Below are 7212 nucleotides of genomic sequence, written 5' to 3' on the forward strand. Positions count from 1 at the left end.
TTTTTAATTCTGATTGGGGAGAACCATCATTTGACTAAGAGCGTGTGATATTATCTCACACGTGTGCTCATAAAAGCAGCAACTTGCAACAATGTTTCATAAAACTTGTGTTTCCAGGTTGTTGCATGATGGACATGTGCGAATTTCACCGACAGAATTCTATGGCTATCCCTTGAACCTGCACAAAGTCTATTGACCACGATTGTCAAAGGGTAAGTATTTTCTGCAAATCCAATTGCAATTTGTTTTACTTGCAACGTTCACACATGAGCCAAAGTGTACATGTAGGCTTGTCTGGCTGCCTGACCAAAAGACGACAAATATATTTTTGAAGCACAATGGAAAACTGCAGTCATGCAAATGCATACAATTCTGCTACATACTTGAGTGTTGCTATTTGTAGCTTCCTTTATTGGATCGCTGCTATCTAGTTTTTTTTATGTATAATAAAGCATTCGACCACCATATTTAAACATCATGGAAACAACACAGGACTATTTCATAGAATCAGGTGACTATACAGTGGTGACGCTTTCAGATTTTTTTTTTGGTTTACTTTCACTGAGTAGTTATCATGAGACTTTTCTAATGTTGTTTCATTTTCCTTGCTTAACCCCTTAAGCACGGGTTATAATGGGGACATTCCTCCACACATAGAGCAAGTGGCCCGCATGACTGCACAGCCTTTGTGTGGTAGCGGGACTGTACAAAAGCAGCAGCTGTGGAACTACCCACTAGCTGTGTGCCACGGCATACCACAGCTGGCAACTGCATTCCAATGAGGATTAGCGGCCGCGGCCATGACCGCTTCCCGTGCTCATGGGGTTAATAGGTATATGTCCGACCCATTAGAAACGATGTAAGAAACTTTTGTGGGGAACTTTTTCTGGAAGGTTTTGAGTTTGATTCTGTTTAATTTTTTTGTTGGAAACAGGCGTGTGTTTTACCTATTGCAAATGACAGGAAGAATCAGATGCTTGGGAGTTTAATCTTCTGTTGCTGGATATTCTACAACTGCAGGTATTCGTCTTACTATACTGTACCTATTTTTACCTCTGTGACATGTACACTAATAAGCTTATTGGCCTTCCTCTCTACTGGATGGCTGTCAAGCAAACTTGCTTGCTTGCTGGCTATACTTGTCAGTGACGTAGCTAGGTTCATTAAAATACAGATATACAATGGGTCGAGGGGGGGGGGCTGGAGCCCCTCCTCCCATTTCTATTGTATTTCCCTAGCTGGATAAGCCACTGCTTGTCTACTTAACTGACCAGCAGGCAGGGTTGCTAAACTGGCTGGGCTGCTTGCTTATAGTTTGGTTATTAAACTTGCAAGTAACTTTTTTCTTTGCTAGATGGTATCCTGTTTGTGTAGAATAAGGCAGCCTGGCTTGGTAATTTGCATGTCTCTATCTGTACTTTTACCACAGTCCCGTTGGTTTTGTCCCAATTTCCTAAAGCTGTTAAGAATACATTTTATGCCTAATCAGCTTCCAATGCTTTCATTAAAGAGCACCAAAAAATCAGTTTCTGGCTTTCTCTCATTTTTGGACACATGAAGTATACTTAAAAACAGATGTAACACTTGTAAGGGCAAACCTCATCAGAAAACAGCAGCCTAGAAACACATTCTGTCTATAGTATACAAATATTGAATGCTTTATCTCGTGGTGTAGTAAAACTAGCCTCCCGAGGTGATCCACGGACATTTTATTTTCCCGAGGCGAAGCCGAGGGAAAATAGAAAGGTCCATGGATCACCAAGGGAGGCTAGTTTTACTTCACCACGAGATAAAGCATTCAATATTTGTTTTATAACACTTCACCCACAGATTCTGCTTGATTTTATTATTTTAAATTATTTAAATCTGAACACAGTTGAAATTAACTTCAATTTCAATACAAAATTGGTGGAAAATGTATTTCTCTCTTAAAAACTACCCCTTCACGAAATGTTTTAACCCAAGTCTGCGGCGCGCTCTCTTTGGAATAATACGCGCTACGCGCAACGCACACACCAGCATGCATTTGTACACAAAATACCGCGCCGTGGAAATAGTACTTTGGTTGCTAATGGTATAGTACTTTGGTTGCTATGCGCATAGTACTTTTGGCCGTGCACAGAAAAATAGCAAAATTAGAAAGTAACATGTGACTCGCTCTCGGCTAATCAAGACACAGAATCTGTGGGTGAGGTGTTATAATACCTGTTACCATGGTTAGGCACTTTATTTATAGTGCATCATTGAGAAAACAGATTTTCGGAGACACACAACGCATACAATGCATGAGACACACAGTGACATGCGCGTGTACTTGTGATATGTATCTGAAAATAAATCGGCATTTCGGTAAATGTTGAGTCATTTTTGTGCAGAAAGTGTTTCATCAAGTCTTTGTTTCCCACTCAATGACATACTGTAAACAAGATGCTTAACCATGGTGACTGGTATAGACAAAGTGTGTTTTAACACTGTTTTCTAGGACTGCCGAATATTCAAATATTCGAATAATCTTTTTCAGATTTGAATATTCGAAGGTGAATGTAATGCAGGATGAAGGGAGAAAATTGAAGTTTTGTGGACTAAAATTGCATTCCAGAGACAAGGTGATTCCTGATGCCGAAAAGCAGTCGATATTCCAAACTCCAATATTTAGATTCCATATGAGAACAACGAAAGAAATAATTGACAAAAAAATAAAGTCCATGAATGTGCAAAGTTGGCATATTACTTAGTGAGTACTAAAACTTGGCTAAATCACTGCTGCTGAGTCATAAAAGTGAGGAGCTGTTGCAGTGGGTCGCACTAAAAAGCGTCAACACCGCGTCAACACATCCAAAACACATTCTGAATTGACAAAAAGGTATATAATTGTAAAGCATAGAATAAAAGAGAAATTCAATTGGATTGAATTTCCATTTCCTTGTTAAAAGCCAGTATGTTCACACGAAAAAAATGACCTTTAACTTGCATGGCCGTTGTCCTCCATCTTGACTTCGCACAAGGCTTGGACTACACCATTTCAAGTATGAGTGTGCAGGTAATGATATTATCTTGTCAGAAACAACAGAGGGCGCCTTGCTGCAGACAGAGGGGTGCCAGATCTGTTTATTGTACAACGCTCGCACCCATGATGATATGCCACTGAGGCAACATGGCAGCCGATTTCGGAGTGGAACGGAGAGCCAATTTTCTTGAACTGGAAATCGCAATTTTCAGACGTTTAACCTATTGATTTTAAGCCAATATCTTGTTTCTGTCCATAATGTATAGGTTACATACTGCTTTTGTCACTTTTAATGCATTTTGGATGTGTTGACGCTGTGTTGACGCCTTTTAGTATGACCGGTTTCAGTGAAAGAGCACCTCCGACGAACAATCAGTTTTCGACTTTCCACAATTTTTCCGACACGTGTACTTAAAACCAGATTTCACACTTATGGGGGCAAAACTCATCAGAAAACAGTAGGGTTGAGTAATTCGAATAATTTAATAATCGACCTCCCATTCGATCGAATATTCGAATATTCGGTCTTACTGGGCGGTAGGTTTGTCACAAGCGAAACATGGACAATAGTGCTTATGCCGTGAAGCAGTGCTAAAAGTTGCAAAACTTCCTGCTGTAGTAAGCCACAGTTTCTATATTCAGCTTTATGTAATTGGGACCAAGCTTGTTTACTTCCTGGCTGGCAGGATCGCTATTTTGGTAATCCCGCCAATTTGTTTGTCTACTTGTGGACAGTTGGACTCGTTATTTTGTTCTTTGGGTGGCAGGCTAGGAATCTTGCTGACTGGCTTGCTTGCTTTCTGAATCGTAGTTTGACGAGTTTGTCACAGACACAATCAGTGTAATGCATGCATGCATATTTGATAGAGCTGGGTTTTATTTCTGTTCACAGTTTGTTTCCCCAGTAGGATGTGGTACTTGTTACCGGCAATTTGTACATGTTCATTTTTACAAACTGACACTGACATTAATTTCATCTCTTAAGAACAGTTTTAACCATTTTTGATAAGCCCCAAGCATACCAGCTAACTGGCTAGGTGGTCGATATATTTGTTTCCAGTTCGGTAGATACTATTGATTTTTTTTTTTTAAGGAACCAGTGACTGACCTGCTGTGCCGGATTGGACACATATTGTGCTTGTTATTTTTGGACTCTCAGTGGTTTTTGGTAGAATGTGTTTTTATGAATATCCTTTTTATTTGTCTTAAATACCTGTATTAGCTTCTCTTATATTTTTAAAAAGTACTGCTTTTGCTTTAATTCCAAATACCTATGCCTTTTGAGCTTACTGTTTTGAAGAAAATATTGAATACTCTGACCTGCTTACATGGGTTTGTTTATAGATGATACTATACACACGTGCACAAATGTCCCTGTACACTCTGTTCTCCAGAATCAATTGTAACCCGACTGTCTCGTAACCTTAATATTCCAACTAAATGTTTCAAAAATATCTTTTGACTTTGAAATTGATAACACATGCTGTCATGATTTCCAATCCAATGGGTGCTTCAGTTAATTTTTTTATAAATTTAATACGTTTAAAATTGGGCGTTTTTAAAAATGTTGCCTTTACAAATGAAGTGTTCATACTCGATTATAGCTTGTACATGTATAAACCTTTCTATAGTATATGCTAATGTCTACAGGTTTCTCTCAAAAAGGCTGTTTTATATTTCGACATAGTGTCCTTTATCTGTTTTTCTTTATAAATTTGACATCAGTGAACAGTTTTGCCTCAGATTGAAGATATCTTTATTTGATAAGAAGAGCGCTGTTAATACAACATCATGCTTATAACAAGGAGACGTTTAGGTCCCAAGTCTGTTTTTTAATACTTACAATACAAAGTACTTGTTATAATGAGGTAATCTGTAAAGTCCCAAGGACCTTGCTATATCTGTGTTCCACTGTAGTCGGTTGCACAATTAAAAAAAAACCACATGACTGCACTCTCACTTTTCTATTTGGAGTTGCAAAGTTCAATAACTACAAATGTTTATAGTTTTTAATTGCCAAACACCTTTTTTTTGGCTTTGTTATTAAGCAATCCGTAATATGTGGACTGTTCTTTGCAAAGAGTGTCCTAATAAAAACATGAGGAAAATCATGTCTGTCTCGATTGTTTGTGTTTTTGTTTATTGGCTTTTAATTGAGTCTTCTAATCTCTGTTAATGGCTGGGATTTCTCATTGTAAATATATTATTATTTCCTTAAAAAGGATCTGGCACCAAGCTGGGACGGGGGAGCAGTAACAGGGGGTATATCAATTATTAAACGAAGACATGCTGAGACGTACAATGCTCCTTTCCTCTCATTTTGGCCAAATTACTGTCTCTTTATAATTTGCAACCAGAAAACATATATGTATATATTTATATACAAACAAAAACAACCTTTCCCGCTTACAAACACCCTTTTTTAAAGAATATTTCCACGAAATTATTCAAATTAGACTACACGAAGTGAGCAAAAATCCACCCTTTTACATTTTCTGTGAAAGGGCGGTTTTATTTTATATCTCCTATATTTATTGCTCGTTTTCATAAAAAATTTGAAAAGAACTTTACTTTTAATAGTCTTTAATTGCTACATCGAAATGCTTGTTTTGCCCCGCAATGGCTGAAAATTAGCCTCGAAAAATGGGTTGTCAGTTGTAGATTTATTATCCACCTTGTTTGGCCGATGCAGGAACGCATCAGGATGAAAATCACTTGGTTAAAAATACCATTACGCTTAAACTGTACTACATATTTGCATACTTGTTTCAGTAAAATGTAGTATAACTCTTATTCTTTAATTTAATTTGTCAAAAGAAACAATTCGTGAACATTTTGATTGACAACAAAAAGCTTTTCAGTGCGGTATCGCAGAAGGTTAATTTCTCTGTTTTTTGTGTAAAAGGGGGGACGGCCACAAACATTTTCAAACACACTGGCAGTTTCATGGTACAAATATTTTTTTTTTATTGCTAGAAAAGAACTTTTTGAGTCTTTCTACACATTTTTCATTAGATGTTTGAACGTTAAATGGCATATTTCCCAACTTTTAAACCAATTTTCAAGTTCAAAGTCCGCAAAAGGGCGGACGGAAATGGCGCTTGGCGTCCTACTACAATCATCATTTTCTAATTAATAAACGAAGTTCCACGTTTTCCCGGTGGATGGATCAACCAAAAATAATAGCTCTTTCATATTGGCATGCTTTTTTACATTGTCAGGTCAACGTAAAGCATCAAGTATCCGTAATTTATAAATAGCGTCCCGCTACTTCTGAAATTTCAGCTACTTCGCCAAATTTGATATAGAGGGCGCTCCATTTTGTAAAAGAGTGGATACCGCCGTGACCTTCGGGGTCGTTTCCATAGATCGTCACCGTTTTCACGAAGAGCCACATATGTCCAAAATTACAATTTTTTTCGATTTTGATTTTTTTTCAATATTTCGCATTAAAACAATGTACTTAACCATTTTGACATGTTTCTGTAAGCAAAACATCATTAATTTCTAAGTTACATTAATGTTGCAAGGGGCAAAAATCTCGTTAACTGCATTTTGCGTTTTCACGAAGAGCCACATACATTTTGGCCCTTTGAACGCGTACAAAACCCATTGCACGGAAATACGTAAAAGTAGGTCAAATGAGATTTGTGTTTTCACGAAGAGCCACATATCTTTGTTACATTTTCAGGCGCGCGCGCGTACTCACGCGCGCCTATGGAAATACACGTTGAACAGAAAGGGCCAATATGTCGGAAACGTGAATTTGCGTTTTCACGAAGAGCCACATATCTTTACTAATTAATTTCCACTAATTAACTGCTTTATTAAGTCTTATTACCGGGTTTATGTAAAACTTCAGCTCACGTAGAATCGTGTGATGGTTTCCTTGCTGCACAAAGTTGTTGCAAAGTAGTATTTCTTGCAGTTTTAAAATATGAGAAACTTCTTTTGTGATTATCTCGAAAACACTTTACTTCAAAATCAACATAATATATATAGTATGTGGCTGTTCGTGAAAACGGTGACGAGATATCTTGTCACTAAATCGACAGTGCGCACTCTTTTGTGTCTGGTGTGCATCAATTGACGAACTTTAATTAAAAACCATCATTTCTTTCTCAATGTTTTATTTTCCTTGACATCCCGTAGAAGTTCCAGCTTTTATAAATATATACAATCAACAATAAGCATCACTCAACGTT

General features: G+C 37.5%; 1 long non-coding RNA gene across 1 annotated transcript; it reads left to right on the forward strand.

Annotated features, from left to right (window-relative positions):
- Positions 1-939: 939 nt before the first annotated feature.
- On the forward strand, positions 940-5118 carry LOC119734069. The gene is made up of 2 exons (XR_005272029.1): positions 940-1020; positions 4101-5118. It is a non-coding gene; the product is annotated as an uncharacterized LOC119734069 (long non-coding RNA).
- Positions 5119-7212: the final 2094 nt, after the last annotated feature.

This window comes from Patiria miniata, unplaced genomic scaffold (genome assembly GCF_015706575.1).
Source record: "Patiria miniata isolate m_02_andy unplaced genomic scaffold, ASM1570657v1 HiC_scaffold_26, whole genome shotgun sequence".
In the NCBI taxonomy this organism is placed as follows: Eukaryota; Metazoa; Echinodermata; class Asteroidea; order Valvatida; family Asterinidae; genus Patiria; species Patiria miniata.